The sequence below is a fragment of the Lichenostomus cassidix genome, chromosome 10, assembly GCF_008360975.1.
Source record: "Lichenostomus cassidix isolate B80296 chromosome 10, HeHo_3.0, whole genome shotgun sequence".
Taxonomy (NCBI): Eukaryota; Metazoa; Chordata; class Aves; order Passeriformes; family Meliphagidae; genus Lichenostomus; species Lichenostomus cassidix.
This window is the reverse complement of record NC_139491.1, coordinates 15,373,003-15,395,254: the sequence shown is the minus strand read 5'-3', so window position 1 is coordinate 15,395,254 and position 22,252 is coordinate 15,373,003. Positions and strand designations below refer to the sequence as shown.

Below are 22,252 nucleotides of genomic sequence, written 5' to 3'. Positions count from 1 at the left end.
CCCAGCATATGAATAACACCACCGTTGCATTACGCTTAAGATTTACTCTTTTCCATGACTGGTGAGATGGGAGGAACCCCTAAATGAGTAAATTAAGTCCTAGCTTGGACACTCACGGTTTCCAGGCTAAACTCCTGAACTTAGCTGAACTTCCAAGCTAAACTCCAAGGCAGAGAGATCATGAAGAGCCTGCATATGCCTGTCTCCCAGCAGCTGCAACACACCTTGTGCCACACCAGTCCATCCCCCAGCCAGCAGCTTGTGGCAGTGGTTGGTACTTCTGCCCCCAGGAAAAGACAGGATTTGGGTGGATGGCTTTTCACAAATGTGACCAGGCTTAGGCTTACTGAACCTGAATTTTGAAATAAGTAGTTAGTTTGCAAGTAGCTAGTTTTTTACTAAGATAAAACATTCTTTTTTAAAGAAAGCATTTTCATAATAAGCAGTTTAATATGCATATGATTAATTTTGATAAGTTGGCCTGTGTATGTATACATAATCAAAACAATACCTTTGGTTGGAGAATGCCAAGCATATTAATCTCAAAAGAGAGTTGTAAGGACTAAAAACAGCAAGAATTTTGTCAGAGATGGTCTCATGCTCTGATATATGTGGTTACTGTAACTAACACAGTAGCTGAAGCTTTGGTCTCTGAATAGGTTTCTTCTGTATCTACCTGCTGTTTCAGCAGTCTGTCTCTGTTGATGAGTGGCATCTGCTAACAGAGATAAGGTGTAAGGTTATGTTGCTTTTTGCAGTGACACTGTGCATTTTGTTTGCTGCAGTTGTAGGAGCAGCAATTCAGGTGGTGCTCACATGTGTAACCTGTCAGCCCTCCTGCAGAGACAGCCATTGCCAGACTGTCCCTACGGCTTTACAAAGATGATACACAGGAAATTGTAGTTATTGGGTTGTGACAGCAGCACATTATTTTACAGAACCTTAAAAAAAGAGGGATGTGGCTTTCTTGTTAAACAGCCCTGTGTTTCAGTTTCTTGGTGTAACTTCAAAAGCACTGGGTTAGTCTGGACCCTGGGCAGGCAGAGCATCTGAAGGCTCTATTCTCAGTGGGGACACTGTAGCCCAGTAAATAATGGCTCTGCTTCTGTGGGTCTTATTCTTTGTTGCAGATTAAATTAGTTTAATCAAGTTCATGAGTTTGGGCAGCCTCTTATCTTCCTGCCTCTCCCTGCTCTCCATCCTCCTCCTAGTACATTAACTGGAGGAAAAATTTATGATCTCATTAGTTTTGCATATTGGTTCACTTAGGACAAATTGATGCTTTAAAATGTCACTCAACTTCAACCTGTTGTGAAAGCACTTAATCCACAGAAGACTACTCAGGTGTTTCTGAGCCATTTGACAGCTCTGACATCCTGTAGAAGTTACGTAAGAAATGGACTCTGTACAGCTACTTCTGATCACCAGCATCACTGTCAGTTCCAAGCTGGGCTTCTGGAGGGCTGTTTTTGGCTGTGCCAAGCCTCACTCCAAGTGCTCAGATGTGCTTCCCTGCAGATTCACAAATTCCACGGGAATGGGCTGGCATGGGGATGAAGTGAGGCAGCTTCTCCCTCTGTTGACTTAGGCCCTGCCTGGTCCAGTTCTTGAATTTGTATGAGACCTGATTTGAGAAACTAGGATCACACAACAGGGGACTCCAGCACACAACTTGGTAGCAAATGAAGAGAAATATTTATTTTCTTTAAGCTACTGTATCAAATTTCTGTCTTTTAAAAAATTCAAATCTACATTTTGTTTGGAAAAATCTGTGTTTCTAAGCAATTTAAAGAGTTTGGTTAAATCTTCTGAATCATATTTTTATTACCTTTTACCAATTATATCCTGAAGGCGAATTCCAAGAGTTTTGCTGTAGGAATCAGTTATATTTTACATTCTACTGTCAGCCTTTTCTCTCCATGGTGACTTTGCATGTGAATTTTTAGCTCAAGAGAAAGCCTTGTGTAGATGGAGATTAATCTCCTGATGCAGTTTGTGACAGCACTAACAGGTTGTGATATCCTAGGATAATGCTGCACCTCACACTTCCTGCTGTTTGAAGCAATTATTTTTCATGCAAGATCTGTTGGTCCTGCACAGGGATTTTTACAGGTGTCTTTGTATCCTCTGGCAAAGATTTGAGGCCTGGGGCTACTTTTTCTATGTCATCGTCATAATTCCAACATGGATAAGCTATTTTGGGGGTCCCTTTTCTGTCAAGTCTCTGGAATTTACAGTCTGTCTCCCTTGCCCTCTTTGTCAGACACTAAGGCTCTCTTGCCTTAACTGAAGATGATTTGCCATATGGTAAAGTGGATTTGCTCTCTATTAAATGTTTTTAATTGCAGTATGTTTACCAAGAGCTCTGTAAATACTTACATATCTGATGCAGCTAGAAATTAGTTTTATGCTGGGTTTTCCTGGGACTATTCCAAATGATGCTGTTCAGAGAAGTTAAATTGCATTTGCTGCCATTCAGTGCTTAATGACAGCACGCCCAGCATGGGGCTGGATGGCATCGTGCTTTCCATGCACCCATAAATAAGACCTCAAAAGGATTACTTCAAATGATATAGGTGAGTAAGCTCCCAGTGAGGTCTGGCAGGAATGCCTACTCTGGTAGCACTAGTGAAATTACTGGAGTGATTTACAGCCAGAAACTCAGCCAACGTAATTAATTTTAAACTCTGTTGTTTGCACTAGGATTTTTCATTGCTTTTTTTTAAAGTTGTCCCAGTATGACTTCTGATCATAAACAGAGTCAGTCTGTCAGAGCTTTTTCTAAAGGCTGCTTACTGCCCTCCATTAAAAGTTTAATTTGAGAGAGAGACCATTTTCTGCTCTTGGGAAGACTGAAATCAAGCTTCAGACTTGCAGAAACAATGTTTCCGTACCTCAGTCATTGTAATACTGATTTTCATGTAACACTGGTGTGCAAAAGCCTACTAGGTACCTTAAATATCTGCAGATAAAAGTTACAGATGTGAAGTGTGTGTATGCCAAGTTAGCACAAAGTGCCTCAGACAGGAATTGCAACACAAAACAACCCCAAACAAGAAACTGTATTATGTGAAGTACAAAGAATTCTCAGCTGGGTGAAATCAGAGAATGGGCCAAGTGATTTGTTGGAATATAGATTGTATAATTATACCGCTCTCAAAATATTTATTAATCGTGTTTGAATCCTAGGAAAACCTTTTCTAAATGTTCTTGGAGGAAAACCAGAAAATCTCGAGTTAACCAGGGCAACTGAAACTCTGTAACAAGTAGAGAATATTCCACTTAAATTCCTATTCAACAGACTAAGTTCCATTTTGGCAGCCAAGTTGTTTCCATGTTGTTCAGCTCAGATACAGGTATTCAATATCATCTCTTTTGGAAGTATCATCTGTCCACACCAAGGCATGGAAGGAAAACTTGTCCTCAGTAACATCCTGAGATTCAAACCTGTATTCCCTCTTTGTCTTCACTGACCTGTTTTGAAATACAAGACCAAATTCAGACTCTCAGGCAATACTGTCCTTGGTTTTAGCTGGCCCTCAAGCTGTCCTAAACTTCTCCATGAATATTCTTTAGAGACTGCAGACATGAGAAACACCAAGGGCCTGTTTTGTGTTTCCTGAGGCCTTTGGAGTATCTATGCCCAGCAGCACCAAGATGGCAAGGGCTATCAACAGATGGACAGAAGTTCTGCTGGGAAAGGGTTCAGCCTGCAGCTACAAGTGTTGGAGTATGATATGGGAAAGTGTGTGGGGAACTTCCACTGTTGCTTTTGGAATAATTTTGTGTTGCTTCTTTTACATAAGTAGAACTAAAGGGCAGTGGATCTCTGCAGACTGATTACAGCTCCCTATTTGCAAATGGAATGTGCTTTCCCTATCTTCTTATTCTTGGACTTAGAACATATCATAACAAAACAGGTAATATTCAGTGTAATGAAGTAATTGATTTTTGTGTCTCTGTAGTGTGGAAAGGTCAGAGCAATAATAAATAATTTCAAAAAGTAGTTGTAGGGTCGGATTTCATAGCTGCCATAGGTACTGGGTACATAGGGTACAAATGGCATAAAGAGAGCCAGGTGGTGCAGGAGCACCTCATGTGGGAGCACTGTGACATTAACTGTGACACCATGGCAGCACCTCACTGAGGAAATTCAGGAGGAAGAAGTTTGGAACGAAGAACATTCGGAGCCAAATACTTTTCTGGTGTAAGTTACTTTAGCTGCACTGGCAGGCTTGTGTGATTTGAAGATGTACATTTGTATCACAAAAGAATTTCTTTTCCCAGGGTATCGGACTGTGAAACATTAGAGCTCTAAAGCACCTTGATTCTCCAGCATCCTTTAAGTCTTAAATGTCTGTCTTTTGGGTATGGTCTTAATAGACTGGGGCTTTAGGACCAGTTTCTCTGAGAAGCAGTTCTGTTCAAGAAGGGCCCTTGACACCATTCTGGCTTAATGCTAGACACATCTGCTGCTACTTGGGCAAAATTGACACTGTCTAGAGAGCAAAGCAATCACCTGCTGTAGCATTACAGAGCATTTACACTTGAGCCATGTTACCAGGCAGTAAATCTTGACCTTTAGGAGTTCAGAGATTAGATTTCTTCGCTACAAGCGCTCAAGATATTGTTAGGCATTTGTTGCTATTCAAAGCAGATTTCAGGGGTTACCTATGGGTTTAAATCATAGCTTCAATCATTTTTGGAAGGTTCTTTTAAAGCTGAGATAGCTTCAAATAAAAACTAGGATTACTTTTACATTTATTGTTAGTAGTTGTCAAGAAGCAAAGGTGGGGGAGGAAGGGTTGTGGGAGCAAAGACATTGCTGTAAGTTTCAGTGTTTATTTCTATGTGAACAGATATTTCAGTGTTTGGAGGGAAATGGCTTCTTTTCAATGTGGACAAGAGATGCACTTATTCCAATGGGATAATAAACTAAAAGTTGTATTCAAAATAGGACTGAAGACAGTCACAGTATAAAAGAAACTATTTTGAAAATAGGAACCCCTCAGATAATCACAGACTTAAACAGACACAGTGTTAATCATTTGTTAATACTGAAGAACGCCTGAAAGCTTGTGCTTTATATTATGTACAAACCAAGCACTGCAGAAGGGGAGTCAGGCAGATGCCCCCACTACTAGCAGGAATCCCTCATTTCCCATTACAGAAAAGCACTGATGATCAGATTTGTGTAGGTGCACACAGCAGTTAAATGAGACTCTCATCTCCTTTGGCAGCAAGACAGAAGATCAAAATTCACAAGACATTTTCTCCTTTCTTCCTCCCTTTTCGCCAAATTATTGGATGAGTCTCAAATCTTTATCTCCGTCTTTTTATCCCAAGCTTATTTTTCCAAAATAAAGAGGTACAGTCATGAAAGAAATCCCATTTTCATCCAAAGTTTTTAAAAAACAATGAATTTGTGAAATGTAACTATAAACCCAGATATAAAATTGAAAGCTAATGACTGAAGAGCAATACAGTAAAAGCCTGTTGTAACTGATAGTAAAAGCATGTTCTGCATCGTACTAGAGTTAAAATGTGGTGGTAATTCTGAACTGAATTCAGAAAAAAATCAGCCAGAACAGTAAGGGATTTTTGCCCTTTGCTCAGGCCAATGCTCCAGAGCTGGAACACGCTCTAACCCTCTGGGCATTGTATTAGAGAAGGATTGGAGATCACTTGGAGAGTACAGACAGGGAAAGTTTTATTGAGGAAAGGAAGCACGATTAAAGTGATTAACTACCATGAAACAGTTCATTACAGAGTCCTTTAAAGTCCAAGTCTCCCAGCCCCCAGGGTTTCACTTTCTTGCTTTTTTTAATCCTGTAAAGTAAAATAATAGCGATTTTTTTTCCTGTAGAAAGGAAGGGAAAGCTTAACAAATGGGAGGAGCTCAGAATGGGGCAGAACCTTTTGCCTTATTGCTCTTTGAAATCTGTAACTGATATTATAAAACTTCGCAATGGAAGTTTTCCACATTTTTCCAGGCCTTGAGAGGCCAGAAACTCCAGTTATTTTGCTAAGCCTCACAATTGCAAAGTGTAAGAATGTGTTTGAACTGGCTGGACAACCTCCAGCTGAGCAGTTCCACTTCTCCATGATAAATGGAGAATATAGATGATAATGATAAATGCCATCCTCACAAGTCCCAGGTCTTGTTCCCTGTTCTGTGATAACTAGGCACTAAACACAACAGATGGAACCATAACTGGTTAGCTAAAATTGTCTAGGTGTCTGTAGACACATTTGATACCTCACAAGGTATTAGAGTCTGGCCTTTCACAGCTGGTCTTGCAGTCTTTGAAATCCTGACCAGTGGGAACAGATTTTGGCCTTGGGAGATAATGAAAAAAGCTCTCCATGAGTCCCATAGGAGCATAAAGGGTCCTCTGGTGATGTTGGCTTAGGTAGCTTAAGGCAGCAGAGCTGTCCCCAGTACATCTCTGCTTCTATTTTTTACACTTGTCTAGATCTGAACTCCTCCAGTCTGTCTTTTGTGCAACTCTCTTGGTCCTGGTTCTACATCCGTCTTTGTCATCTTGTGATGTTGTGTGGTTGCACTGCTCTGAGCATCTAAGGATGTCACAGTCTACAGAATGTTTGCAATAAAGCAGTTAGGGCAGTCACACTTCCATTTGTATGAGTGGGAAATTGTGTTCTGTTTTCTGTGATTGGGTCCTCTAAGGTACTGGGACTAAACACAACTAAATGTCTTTCGAGAGTCTAGGTTTAAATGGGAATTACATTGGTGATCTGATAGAGAGGAAAGAAGAAAACCAAACAACGCCAAGTTCCTCCCATCTTCAACTGCAGCCCAGCTTGCCTTGACATTCTAAGGCAGATCAGAAGGACTGAAGTACATAAAGTGCTATTGGATGTAAAAGCACCAAAGGGCTTTGGTATAATGCTGTGTGAAATGTTGACATACTATGTCATATTTCTAAATTCTAAAATGCTTGCTGCTTGTTTGAAACACTAACCTTAATATAGGATGTGGTCTTTTGATTAAAATAAAATACAGGGAAACGTAATCTAGTTGTGACTGACTATGCCAAACCTCTGTGGAAGTTTTTGTTTTGACTTGTTTCCCTCCCGCTTGCTCCCCACAGAAGACTCACTATTGGTGCCAGCAAATGCAGAGTGTGCAGTGGTTGCTATGGTAATTATTTCTTGTAATGAGTTAGTGTTATAAATGGCTAGGATTTAATGAAGAGTTCCCTCAGGAATATCGTGATCAGTTTGGTTATGCATCCCTGTGAGACACACCAGGGTGCTGGGCACTCATCCACCACAGCAGAACCAAGGGAGCTGTGGTGGTTCATCACTCCTGAAATCTCCCACACTTTTTTCAAGCTAATTCTGTAGGAAACACAAGTAAACGATGCAGAACTTACTAATGACTGAGGCTGGCAATCTGCATGCATCTGTTTCTCTGTATGAGGGGGGCACTCAGTGTAGCTTTGTGCACAGTGCTGATTTACTGAAGGGGCAAGAAGATTTTCAGATCTACAAAAGCCAAAAGAATACTGCATTCTGCATAAAATAGAATGATTCCATCCTTGTGTATACAAGTGTTTTTTACTGTTCTGAAGGGTCCATGCACAGTGCAAAAGCAAGTGATAGCTTAATGCGGCAATTTGCAAACCTCAAATCAGATGTAAAATGTTTTTAAAAAGAAAAATTGTATTTTAGATCTTTGTAGAAACTCATCGGATTATGTTTTCAAAGCAGGTGTCTTTCCCAATTTGAATCATAATAAGTCTTAATTTCATTTTGAGACTGTGGAGAACTGCTTAACTTGGTTCAGCAATCAGTAATGTATTCCTTTCTGGAAACCCAGAGACTTAATTTAAGACTGTCAAACAGTAATAAGGCTGCTACCAAATATGTTAGGAACCATGTACAGGTGATTGTAATGCTCAACCACATGGATAAAGGTTAAGGGACCAGTCATTTTATAAGGCCACATGTGGGTTCTCCTGCAGTTTTACAAAACAGAAAATGGCTTAGTCTGTTTAGCAGAGCAGATTCATTGTGGTGTTTATGTTTTGAAAATAGTGTATGGGAGAACTGAGATAAAAAAAGGGGGTTCAAAGTGTCAACTGCAGATGTGGCTTTACTTATATTTTCCTGGGGGCAGTCTCTCCAAAGGTACTTTGTAAGCCAAGATCAGTCCATACCAAAAGAACAGATCCAAGCAGCTGCTTCTCTCAGATGGCACACTAGTTACTAGGGGTCTGATCTGGGCTGAATCAAAATCCCACTAACTGCTGGTGTTTGTGGTTGGGTTTTTCCTGTTCAGGAGTTGAGACCAAACACACAAGTTGCAGAAGTGGAGTGTTATGAGCTGGAATGAGGCAGTGAAGCCATTTGTTGTACGTTAATTTATTTGAAATCAAAATATCTGGGTCACATGTAACATATTTTTGGTTATTCCATGTGCCAGATTTAATACTTGACCTGGGTAATTAGGAAAAGAGCATTTTTTTCTAGACGTAAAAAGCTTTTCAGAAATGATATATTTTATAGTGAGATTGTTTAGAATTGACTTTGTCTGAACAGCTGAACAGACACATTTTCATCTCAAGTCTTTCAGCAAGACATTGTTAGACCTGCTCAGATTCCTTGGCTGTCTCATTTAGATAATCTCTGCTGTTCCTCTTTTACCAGAGTACCAAGGGTTCTTTTGTCGAGGGCCTTGTTGTTCAGATTGTGTTAATGCATCTTTAATCATTCTTCTTCCTCTTTCTTATGCATTTGCTGCATAGTTCTAGGTGGAATTGCCTCTTCAGATTTTTTCTGTCTTGCAGTGGCACATTCAGGCTCAAATTGTTGTGCTCAGTAGTGCCATTGTCACATTATAACAAGGAAGATGCTTTATCATGTGTTGTAAAATGAGCTGAAATCTTCTGTTAGGAGCTGAGGGATCATGTTGTAGAAAAATATTCATTTTTAAGCACCAAGTCATTACACTGGAAAAGGACACATTAAAGCTGTCAAAGTATTTTCACTCTGTAATGCCAGGGTATCACATTAATAAGTTGCAGGGCATGAGGTTTTCAGTATTCCCATTTACAGAGGTGTATAATGTAGATGTTTTTAAATGGGCAGTTTTCCTCTGGGTTATGAGTTTGGCAGTGGCCAACAAAAAACTTTGTTTTCAAAATATTAGCAAATTAGCTAATATTATTTGGCAAGTTAATTAATGCAGTCAGTTCAGGCACTGCCTCTTTTACTGTTGCTACTATGTAATTATGATCTTAGATTTGATTCCACATTTCATATTTCCACAGAAAGCAGCAAAGTAATATAGACTTTCTCATTGTTAACCCAGTAGTAGTAGTTCTGTATTCTTGCTTTTATGCTGGTCAGGAAAAGAAGAAAATGTTTAGGTGAAAGATGGTGAAGGAAAGAGATATATCCAGGGACAGAAAGAGCTTATTGCTTGCATGAAAAGAAAAAAGGTACCTGAGTTCAGCAAACTGAAAGTTTAAATTATAAAAGTGTGACAGTTCAAGTAAAAAAAAAACTACATGAAATTTGTGCAAATATCTGCTTAAATAATCTTGCTATGATTGTTAGTACAAACTGTTTTGAAATATTAACACCCTCACAATGTATCTCGGTGTCTATTTAGCAACTAGTGCGAGCAGGAACATGGGACATCTGTTGTTCAAATCCCTCCTGTGGAACCATGAGTGCGACTTTGATAGCTGAAGAAGACAAAAGGGACAATTTCTGACGTGAAATACAGAGAAAATACAGGCTTTCTGCTGGGAGATTGGATCCCAGACAATCCTTCCAGCTGACTAATAGAAATGGAAAGCAAGGAACAGGGAGGAAGGCACTGGGAGCCTGCCGTGTCCCTACATGTGAGCTCAGAAAAGAGAAAGCAGGGCTCCTGGCAAGGAATAAACAGGTCTTTCCTTTGTGCATCTCAAGGTACTTCTTCAGGGGCCAGAGGAGCAGCAAGTGGACAGATAAGGATAACAATGAAAGGATGAGATTGAGGTTCCGTAGGAATACCCCAGGCACTAGCATGTGGGAGAGAATTTCCCATGGAAAGGGTCAGATATTGGTGGCAGTAGCCACAATTCACTCCAGTTTGACCAGCTAACAGTTGAACAATTAGATGATCAGAACCATTACAAGCAGTAGATAATAGTGTTCAGTATTATGGGAAGAATAGTCAGGGGATCAAATGGCAGTGAATCTATACTGCAGACAGTAAACAGAAAAAAAAGAGGAATTCCTGTGATGCTGTCAGAATGTGAGCTGGAAGTATGGAGAGAGCAGAGTTCATTTTTGAGATGAAGAGACACATGTGGTGATATAATATTAATTGCCTAAATATAGTATAAAAAATCCCACCCTTGTACATTTATCTTCGAGGCAAAACTAGATGCTGTAGAGAATGTGGCACTGATGCTAATGATGAGGGATTGTGCTGCTGATTGGTGAATCTCAAAGGATGGACTATTTGCTACTTTTCTCTTTCCAATATTGTGTCCCTCCTGTGTCAGGCATGTCAGAAGACATCAATCGGTCAGGAAAGGATCCCATTTGGTAACAAACTAGACCATAAATAATGCCCTCTGCCAAAGCACAGACCATTCTCCAACTGATGAGAACAAAACAATGCAGAAGTATTAATTGCCTCTTTAAGAGTATAAAACCACTCTGCTGCTTGGAGCAGTGCAGCTCTTTAGGATCTTTAGCTGCTAATGACCACTGGAATCTGAGGGGCTACAATTGTCTTCCCAATTATTTAAGAACCTGAAGCAGTCTCCGAGTGGTGAGTGCTAAAAAGGAAAATCAAAGCAATGTGCTATATTGTGCATTAAAATGATTGGTTTATATGGTACTGTATTTTTATGTAATTTAACATTTAGAAAACTAAAGACAACTAAATAAATAAAAATAATCTGGTTTTTTCCTATTTCCAAGAAAAAATACTTTTGATTACTATTTTGAAAGCATCCTTAAAGAGATTTCTCTCAGAAATGAGGAATATGCTATTCCTTTATTTCTCTTTATGAGACATAAATTTTAAAAAGCTTGGCCTACTGTGGAGAAAAGCAGTGCTGAAGGTCCTGTGCTGCTGTTTGTACAGACACATGAATGGAAACTCAAGCTGAGCAGAACCAGTGTTGCTGATGCCTTTCCTTCACTGAATGCTGGCTGTGTTCTGATCCAACACCAGCCGCTTGGGGAGTGGTTTCCCTGCCTGGGCCCTGGGGATTCTGCCCACTCCCTCTTGCCCACGGCAGTTACACTCTGGAAAATTACTCATGACCTTCAACCAACTGGCATTTTTATACCTGTGCTTTGCAAAAGGGCAGGTGCCCCTCCAGTGATACCAATTCCTCCAATAAACATAAAATGCCCCCACATTAAAATTCAAGTTGAGAGGAATCTTTGGAAGCAGGGCTGATTTCAGGGTTGCTCATGTCTTTGTCCAGTCCAGTTTTGAATGCCTGTAAAGCTGGAGACTCCACAGCCCTCCCCTGAACTGCTGTGAATTAGAAACTAGTAGCTGAGAGGAATGAGCAGTCCCCACACCAAAACACAGCTGCATACTTTCACCTTGGCTGAAGGCTGAGCATTTGCTTGATTTTTGTCTGGGCAGATGGAGGCAAAGTACTTACTGAAGGCATAGTAGAGCAGAAGCAGTTTGAGCTCTTCGGCAGACCAAAAAAACAACTTTGGTGGGAACAACTTTAGCTGCAAGATGGGCCTGGAAAGGACTTTTTGTCTGAAACAGTTTTGAAGTTACAAAGAAAAGGCACTGCCTTGGCATCTTTATGCTCATAAAACTGAACTTCCCCCATTTTGTGCCTTTGCTGAGCTGCACCAAAATCCCTGATTCCAGAATGTTTGCTGTCTGTTCATCATGAGAGTTTGTAATTTGCAACCACCATTGATTCAGAAAAAACAAATTAAAATACATTAGTTAAAGATCTAGCTCATGTTTGTAGAGCTAAAGGAGGGTTTGGAAATGCAGTACCAGATAAATACACTCCTCTAGGAAGATACCAAACACTGAGCTGCTGCTGTGTGTAATAAGGTTGAATGAATTCAGTGATGTTGGACAATAAAATAAATTGCTGAAGATTTGGGTTTAACCAGTTGGCTAGGCTGTTTCACTGAAGTAATTTTAAGTAGCATGGGAATTCATCTTTCTGTAAGAACAGAGAAGGGGGAACAGCAACTCTCCTGCTTTGTGACGCATCAACCAGAATAAAAGAGACTACTGTTGTACCTGCAGGAGTGTTGGTAATCACCACACATCCAAATGAGTAATTAGCTGAAATAATTACCAGCCTTGAGAGATGAATCCACACACTTTTCTTGTCTGTGACAGTATCAAGGAAAACAGGTGTTGAGCGTGCCTTCAAGGGACAAAGATTAAAGATTATTTCATTATCTGGATTCCTTTAGGCAGAGAAGTCTTGCGTTTTATCCTGTCATGCACAGAAAGGTCTAAGCAGCACCTCATTTTCCTCATGCTTTGGCAATTTTGAAGCTGAGCTTCTGACAGAGAGTGAATATTGTTTAATCTGGGAGAATTGTCTGTCCTTGAGAATTCAGTAAATTATCTCTATGTCTCTTCACAGTCTGCTTCCTACTTAGAGACCCAAGGCAAACTGCAAGTAAGGATGCCAAAGAGGCACTGAGCAACAGTCTTCCTAAGACAGAGATTTAGATTAATTAGGAAAGTAAGTATTTGAAGGGTTACTTTACTTAGAAACTTACTGATGGGACACTGTGTGTGTTTCCAACTCCTTGTTTCCATTTCTCAGCAGTGACTTGCAGGAATAATGTCTCTCAAAACCGTGACTAGATTATAACATATCTTTGCAGTGTGCACCAGCATTACACCCATGACAGATCTGTGCAAGTTAGTATTTGGATCCCAAAATTATGAGATGGAACACGGGAGAGAGATGGGATGGGTGGAACTGATGGAAACTGGCTGTTGCAACAGTTTGTCTGCATCAACATCTTTCCATTGAAAACTTTACCTTGTCCCTTATCTATTTTCTCCTCTAATCCCATTATAATTTGAAGGACATTTTTGCCTAGCTAGTGCATGTTTGATTAATGATCTTTTTTTATCTGCTCTCATTTGATTCTTTACCTGGTCAGTATTAGGTGTTTTTCTGATTCATTATCCCCTACTTTTGTTTTCCATTAATCTGTTTGTTCCTGCTTTTTCTTTGTTTGTTTTCTATTCTCTATTTCTCAGCTACAGTCTATGACTCCCCAGAGCTGAAGCGAGCTAGAAAAAAAGACATGTCCTCAGTTGCAGCTGGCATAGAATTATTTGTAGTGGCCCTTGCTAACATCCTGTGGTTCCAAGGCCCAGAAACAGTTCTTGGTGGTTTATGACTTTGACTGTCCATGGAGCAAGGTCCATCCTAGTAGTGCTGTGTGCAATTTATCTGCCTTTTGGAAGAACAGATTTGGTGCTGGTGGTACAGCTGGGCAGCACCACAACACTGGATCTTCCTTGCTATAAACTGCCCTCTCTGAAGTTAGTCAGTTTTGGTTTAGGAGTTTTCCGGAAGAAACTATGGAAGACATTGTTTTCAACAACTATTGTTTGAACATTGTTTTCAACTCTCCCAGTTATTGCAGCTGGCTGCAGCTGAGGATTTCTGGAAAAGAACATTGTACGAATTTTTGCTGCACTTGGCTCAGCATCTTGGTTCTGTACAGGGTCCATCTTCCTGCCATACTGTGGGCCAGCATTTCCAGAGGAAGAAATTCTCTTCCTTTTTGCTGGATTTCAGTTTTGAGCACTGTCTGTGCTTTTTCTCTGACAAGTCATACAAAACCCTTGCATGGCTGAGTTCACGTTTTTAAGTTAGCAGAGCGCTGCTCTCTCCCAACTGACATTCACCTGCAACTCCCTTGGTCTTCAAGCAGGTCATGAACATGTCCTGTAGCAACAAATAAAGAAAGCTACACAGGCCCAGTTTACATACATAAAATCAGACTAAAGATTGTACTGAGATGCTTTCCAGTGAGACAAAGATTTCTGCTTTCTGCCAAGGTGGCAGCAGCAGCCACTGAAGATTAGGCAGATGCTTAACCTGAGCAGGTTAAGTCTGAAGGAAGTACAGGCTGGCTTCTCTTTTCCATTGAGAGCAGTTTCCTCACATCTAACTGTGCTTCTCTCTGCATTTCATGTATTACTGCTGCCATAGTTTTGAACATACTTTCCAAATTTTTTTCTTCCCCCCACCATGGTTACTTAAGAAAACTTTTGGATGATTAATTCACACCATAAATATTCATAATTAATTTTATAATTTTCAGTATGGATATGTAGTACACTTGCTGAGAAGAGCTACCTACAATAAATAAATAAAGCTGAGGATAAATTGAGCATTCAGAACTCCTGGAATTTGCGAGGGACTGACTTAAAGTGCAAGTGGATGGTTTGAAATTCTAGTACCCACAGGTCTTCATAAGCTGAAGTTCTCAGTCTGCATCTTCAAGGAACCAGGCTGTAATGAAAATATTTTGATATTCAGGAAAAATTTAAAGCTTCACAACACTTCAGCTGAAAAGATCAAAGGCATCTTTGAATAAATGTGACTGCATTTTGCCTTTCAGGGACTTAACTGATCTGTCTTCCCTGAAATGATTCCTCTGCTTCTCATGGGACTCTCCCTTCATGTTTGTGGGTTGTGCTTCTAGAACATGATTTTTGTTTACTCTAGTGCTGTAGTCTGATGGCTGTTAAATGGCTTGCTAAAGAAAGGACAGATCACGCAACCTTTTTTTGCAAATGCTATGAATAATCCCAGTGATTTTCAATTAGTTGCCTTTCCAAGAGTTTCTGAGTTTCAACTGCTGTTTATAGTGCTGGAACTATGCTGTCTTGAGCTAGGTCAATACGACGGAAAAAACCTAAACCTTTAAAGCATACCTTTCCTGAATAACTAGGGAAACTCTACCGGTGATTAAGAAAAACAGGGAAATACACAGTATTTGAAAAAAGTTTTGGTAAGATCTCACGCTGCTTATTTACAGAGGCTCCTATGAGAAAATAGAGGTACTTAATGTGTAGGTGGGATGAACCTGGACGAGCCAGAGCATCTGTAACTTGTAGCTTGCAAGTCAAATGGTTTAATGCTGCTGGAGAAGTTAGAGATACTTTCCAGAAGTTAGAGAAGACAGATGTTTAACCTCTCCCAGGCTTTCCAGAGGAGCTGGGTACTTCAGGGCAATTGGCACAGTGCAACTTTCAACTTACATGCCCTGTGGGCAAGTGGAAATATTTTCCCACTCTATCTATAGAAGATCGTTATATGTAACTCAGAAAGTTCCACAGCCTCTTAGTGACCCCTGAAAACCCTTTCCTTAAGTATTTACACTTTAATAAAACAAATGAAGAGGGGGATAATGAGGTCCAGAGGCAGATGGTCAGTGAGAAGCAGAGTAATGGTGCCTATCTTAAAACCTTCTGTTTGTGTTGAGTACTGATGAAGAGTGATGTGAGACATCCCTGCAGGTTCCAGCATGGATGCTACTGCTGTGCCTGCCCAGTGCTCCCAGCAGGCAGGATGTGTCCAGGGAGGCTCACTTGCTGCTCTCTGCTTTGGACTGCATTTCCAATTGAACACCTGCTTGGGAACCCACTTCAAAAACACACAATGCAGATATCTTTTAGGAAGGAAATTGAGCATGCAAAGAATTAAGGTAGTGCATTGATGAGACTGAAGCTATTTTGAATAAGAACAAACACCCTTAGGCTTTTGGGATTTTAGTACAGAATTTTGAAAAAACATCAAAGGGGGAAAAGTAAATACTGGTTTTGCAGCTATTGACACTTCAAATTCTATTTAACAACAGCAATATCAATTGCATGTTTCACACAGTGTGATTTCCTTAGAAGATGAGCAAGATTTGCTTTTGAATGTAGACTCAGACTTTTTGCATTGAATTGCAGGTTGGTTGTGTTTCAGCAGTAACTATAGTCTGCTTCTCCTGTACCTGATCTTAAACCTTCAGTTACACAAGAGACGTATGACCTGGGAGCTCAAGCAATTGCAATCAATATCTGGTAAACTGATTTAAACTTAGAGTGCCAAATGCCTTTGGGAAGTGTTTGGACTTCATTGCATGGCTGTGTAAAGCCAATGTAGCAAATGAAACTTTAGCTACCTCTGAGTCATGTGTTCATATTTTTTAAAAATATACAGGTTTTTTTAAATGGTAAATATTATCAGCTACTTTTCATCCTGATCACTAATGAAAGATTTTGTATCTACTAATAGAGTTTTACAAGGTTAGTAATTTTGCCTCCCCTGTTTATCACCCCAGTCATTTTCCATGCATAAGTCACTATTTGTCCAGTATCTAGAAACCAACACCCTGAAAAACAGTGACACTGGTGGGCAACTCCATTCATGTCAGAGGCTGTTAATACTTTAACTGTTGTCTCTGATGTGGTTTGGAGAAGCAAATCACCAAAGACTTCTAAAACCCGCTGGTGTCGTTCAAGCAATCAATGACACCAAAAGGAACCTGCTGCTGGTTGGTTTTGTCCCTCGTGTTGGTCAAGATGAAGCCAGGTGTTCACTGCTCACTCAGTGCTGCTCAGAAATCTCTGTCTCTAGTTCACCCCTGATCCCCACAGTTCTCTGAGCCAGCTGGTGTCATCCACGGAGCTGGGATCTGGCCTTGCCAAGAGACTGGGGAGCAGGGCTTGGATGTGTGGGAGCATTAGCTCATGTGATGCTCGGAAATGGGGGAGGTACTTCTGAATTTATATGGTCACTTTTTATAAGGAATGAGTTGGTTCAGACTTCAAGGATGACAGCTTTTTAGTCAGGCTCAGGATCTTGGGAGGCCCATTGCCATAATTATCCTGCAGGAATACCCTGACCTGCTCAGTGCTTGTTTGGTCTGTTGGTTTACATACCATGTAAGTATTGTAATAGGCTACTGTTATTTTATAATGAAGTACCCGTTTTATTACTGAAATGGCCTATGGAAAAGCTAAACAGAGTTGGGGTAAATACTTTTAAATAAAATAAAATCTAGGGAATAGTTAAGTTATGCAAAGCTCGGACGTTTTAAAGAGAGGTATGAGTCGTTTGATGAATAGGAAATGTGTTAGGAAATTCTGATTAATTATTAATCTATTGAAAAAGGAGCTAGAAAAATTAATATTTTATATCACAGATATATTTATATAAAATAATTCTGTAGTTGGTTAGCTGGTTAGAGTACAGCTTCAAACAATCTATAGAAACAAGTGAATCCTCCTTTATCTCAAATATAATTAGCCATTTAAATGTCTTGGGTCAATTTATTAACACTTTATTCATCGGGGTGTAACTTTTATTAGGCTTTATTGCTATCAGAAATTATATCCTACACAAATACAATAGAGATTTAAATGTTCTGTAGAATGAGTCAATGCTTCCTGACTTTATTGCACAGTATTGTAATGAACCTTGACCAGCTGTAGATTTGATAAGTGTAAAATATTGCTGCTTGCTGCTAATTTTGTTCCTTTTTAATGACTGATAATCCATGTCGATTTAGTGTGATAGTCACAATCCAATACTGTTTTCCTGCTATAAATGTGATTGTAACAGGAGCTATTAAGTGTGTCTGCATAATAAAATTAGTCAGGGAAGCTCTGTATATTGTTTCCAGGTCTTTGGATTTTCATTATAGTAGTGGAACTTGTTAGACTGTAAAGCTTGATGGTTGCCAGCTCAGACAAGCTCTTTTCTACTTCTGTGCCAAGCAAAGGGGTAATGATGCTGCACTAAGAAGTCTGTTCTCACTGTTCTGGAAAATTCATCATATATAAACATAGGGGATCATTTTGGGGAGAGCAGGAAAGGTGTTATGGGGGAAGAAAGAGAGGAAACTCATCTGGGCAACCACCACTGCACAAGAGTTGCTCAAAGAGACAAACCTGACAGCTGAATGTCTGTGTTGGGAAAAGGCAGTTGTGACATCTCTTAGCAATCAGGCAACACTGATAAATCAAATGTTCATGTTTGTCAGGATGCCAAGCTGTGTGAAAGGATCATAGTGAGGAAGCCCAGGCAGAAGACTCTTTTCCTTTATGGCTCTGTCCAGTAGCATATTCCACTTTTAGGTAATGAACTGTTGCATCAGAGTCATTCTGAGAAACACACACTTCCTCACACATTTGCTGTTGGTCTCATTTGATCTTGTCTAACCTGAAGATTTTTATTTCAGTTCTTGGGCCTCTAGGTTTGCAGATATTTTTATAAGAGTGGTTGAAATCCCAACTGTGAGAATAATCAAAAAGCAGTTTCTGTAGCTTAATATAATTTTCTGGATTTTTTTTCCTAAGTGAGTACCTATGTGATCTCCATCGATATCTTGGCAGAATAGTAACTAAAAGCTGTACCCATATCTGGGTACATTCTCAATAATGCAATAAAGCAGATCTTTAATCCCTGCATTTCTTACTTCTTAAATAGATAATGGGGAATTCTGCCACTGATGTCAGCATAGGCAAGGTTTTGCCCACAATAATTTTGTCTGGGGAAGCCATGGCTGTTGTGGTGTGAGAGCTTTGCTGGGCTTTCTGTCTGCTCAGGTGGACTGAGCTGTACTGACCACTGGAGTAGGACAAGAACTTGCACACATCCCCTGATAATATTGGCTGAATAAAGGCTTCTGTCAGCAGCTTATAAGGGGTAGTTTAGAACTATTCACTGACTAAATAATAGTTCATACCTTTCAATTCAAGGCAGGAATAAACCTAAAGATTCATAGTCTTCTACATTATTTATTTGCATCATTTCTTCCAACACTTGGAAAAGCTTCCCAAGAAAAATAATGCAGAAAGCTGACAAGTACATGCAAAGAGAACTGTATTAGCCTAAGGTTTACTGGAACATCTTTGCATTTTGGTGATTGTGTGGTAGAAGCTGTGAGACCCTTCTGACTTTTGAGTTTATGCTTACAGGGATGTTTAAATGTCATTGCCCAGCCTCTGCATTATCCACACTTACTGTACTGGGGACCATTCAGATATTCTTTCCATGTGTCTGCAATTTCTATGAAGGCTCTCAATGCAGACTGTAACACAATAAAACAGTGGTGTAAAATACATTTACTATGAGCCTTTTTGCAGAGATCTTCAGGTTGCCTTTATGGCTGACATATACTCCTTCGTAGAGGAATTCTGCAACTATTTCTAGGATTCAGAGGGATTTCTGCTTTGCTAGCTCAATCTGCTATGCAGCACTACTTGCATCAGGCTCTGTGCAGCAGTTTTGGGGGATGCTGGCTGGTCAGGGCTGCTTCCTGCCAGAGCACAAAATGCTGAAGGGCTGGTCAGCAGGTAACAGTAGCTGAAATGCTGCCAACATCATTTGGAGGTTGAGGGGTAGTTAGTGTACCTGCAAATTAGTGCATCCATCCATAATTGGGGCCATTTCATCAGTATTCCTAGGGGACTCTGTGGGAGAAGTCCAGTCCAGGAGAAACTGCCTCCTTTAGGACTCTAGAGCAAAATGAGTTTTGGGTAGAGAGAAGACATTTCCTCTGCTCAGACACAAAGAAAAGGGAAGTTACTTCACCAATTTATTATTCAAGTTATTGGAATAAGTTCCTAGTGTCCCATTCATTTTTTTTTCCAGATGAGGATGTCCCATATAGATTTAACTCTGGGCTTTTGCTCTAGCTCAGCAAGTACACTAATACAAAGGGTATTCCTTGCAAATAAACACTGGACAGATACAAAGAAACACTGTGCAAAACCTAAGCCATGCAATGAGCTTCAGAAAGATCAGATCCACAGATGTGCTGACTGAAGTTTAAGAGACAACTTAACAGATGTACAAAGCTGTAGATCAGAGGGGATATAAAACAGTTAAACTTGCTTAAAGGCACAATGTGTCACAATCTAACGATTCCATGCATCCTCAGCCCGACAGAAGAGGGAACATACGCTCAGCTCGCTGCTCTGGCTGTAGGCATGCCAAGAAGATTATAAAAATGCCATGCTGTGATATGTTGCCCTCCTGCCTGAAAGGCTACCATTAAGCTGCTTATTTACTGCACCTATTCAGGCAGCAGTGCGGTTCAGAGTGCTACCTGTCTTCTTGTTGGATAAATTAGTTGTGGATATCACAGGATTGTTGCTGCCTATTGTTCAGTCTGGTGAAGGTGGGAAGAGATGAAAGGCACAGATCTGACCTTGTAATGTTTTGTGTAAAATAAGAGATGCTTTTTCTTCATAGTGAGTGTCATAGTTGATCTTGGTAGGACTGACAGTGTTAGCAAATTTGGAGTTAAATTAAAAAGGCTGACATACTAATGAAGGCAATATTTTCCTCTCAATCATATACATATATAGATATATATATAAAAAGATGTATATATATTGGGGGGAAGATATGGAGGTGTGGAGAGAAGTGCATGTCATTAGAGCTTTGTGCTCTCTGTAAATCAACACTGTTCAAAATGAAATCATCAAGTGCACAAACAGGAAAACTTAGACACCCCCTCAATGCAAAGGATTTTTTTTTTGTCATTGGTTGGGGATTTTTTATATATATAAGTTGTTTTGCTCTCATGTTTTTATGATATATGGAGCTGTGAACTTTAAATTAGTGATAACAGAAATTGACAAGTACAGCATTAAAAACTAAACCATGCAGCCCTACAGGCTTAATTATGAAGTGAGCAGGAAGATAGACACAGAAAATCCTGTTTCAAAATTTCACCTCACATAATATAAATAAAAGATTATGTCTTCCACTGGTAGCCTAAGATCAAAAGGATAATATAAAATGACTAGTCTGTATTTATTTTGCCTTTATTATGTGTATAGATAAACTATACATTTCTCATTTCCTTGTGTCTTTTAGCTACACACAGTTAGAGACACTTATATATAGATTTAATTATGGATAAATATCTATAAATTAATATATGTAATTATTTTTGATTTTTCAATTACTCATTAGAAAGATGTGTTTTCATTGTCAAAACTTAAATATAGAGCATTTTTTGAATAGTGTTCTAATTGATAGTATGACAAGTTGAATATAAATTAGGCAAATAAACATTGATTGGAATTTATTTTAGAAACTGTGATTCTGAAGATGTTTTATATAATCACTAAATGAGACCAGTTATGGCAGTATTTATTGTATAGATGTATATATGTCATATAAACAGATACCTTCACCAGTCAGGTACTGTATGTGCTAAACTGATAATTTTCATTGCTGTTCTAAAAATAAACTACTTGTGAAGTTTGAATAAGGCACTGGAGAAAGTTTTCTTCTTCCTGACAAGCCATTACTAATTCAAAACATTTTACATGGCTTTGGTATAGCAGGTTAGTGGCAAGGAAAAAAAAGAGGAGGAAAGAATCTCAAAAAAAAAAAAAAGTGCAACATTCTCCTTCCTTCCTTGAGCTACTTATTTGCTGATTTTTGGATGCCAGTATAAAAACTGCCTGAATAGCAATCGATGTGCAGCCAGGAAGGGTTTGTCACATTCAATGTGGCTTACTGTGACACCAAATCAGGCTCAAAGGAAGAGTGAAGAAATATGAACACCTCGTTCTAAGGGTTTCCTAAAAGGGCACATCAGTATTTTCCTTGTTCAAGAGGGCATGTGCCCTCAGTGATGGGACTGTCAGGAAAGTGTCAGGCTGTAAAATGCAGGCTTGTTCCACCAGAGTAATTCCTTGTTTCCATATTTGTTTGGCCATGGTTTAGAACCATTTCATACAAAGCCTTAGTTTGTGAAAGTAGCCCTGTTAACAGATGGTGGCTGAAGCTGAGCTTTTCTTATGCTGCCTTACAGTACTGAGTCCTCTTGGAGTGGTATTTTAGCTGGCAATTATTGTATTTGATTATGATCAATCAGGATGAAAATTGACTTGACTCCTAAAAGTCCAAATCTCTTTATATCATTATTAACCCAGCATTTTCTTCCTTGTGTCTCCTCTTCAGTGAGCCTCCGCCACACACATTTGCTGAATAAAGATGGCCCTTTGCAGAAATTAAAGGAAGGTGTCCTATTGTGAACAGTCCTAGATTAAATTTAATATAGAAGATATGGGATAAAAAAAAATATTGTTTTAACTTGTCATTTTTGAGTACGTTTGGAGTTGACAATATTTCAGAAACTTTTTGTAAAGAAGAAGTAGGCATACACTTATGCTAACTCTCATGGAAGGGCCTAAATCACTGCAGTTGTGATTAAAGATAAT

The 22,252-nt window shown here is 39.5% G+C and overlaps 1 protein-coding gene and 1 long non-coding RNA gene across 5 annotated transcripts in view; both read left to right on the top strand.

The window, feature by feature from the left end:
- LOC146432811 (uncharacterized) overlaps nt 1-22,252 on the top strand; it is a 211,122-nt gene that overhangs the window by 161,555 nt on the left and 27,315 nt on the right. The gene's annotated exons all lie outside the window — the stretch shown is intronic.
- Nucleotides 7,107-10,821, top strand: LOC146432812 (uncharacterized). The gene is made up of 3 exons (XR_014854187.1): nt 7,107-7,165; nt 9,644-10,047; nt 10,530-10,821. It is a non-coding gene; the product is annotated as an uncharacterized LOC146432812 (long non-coding RNA).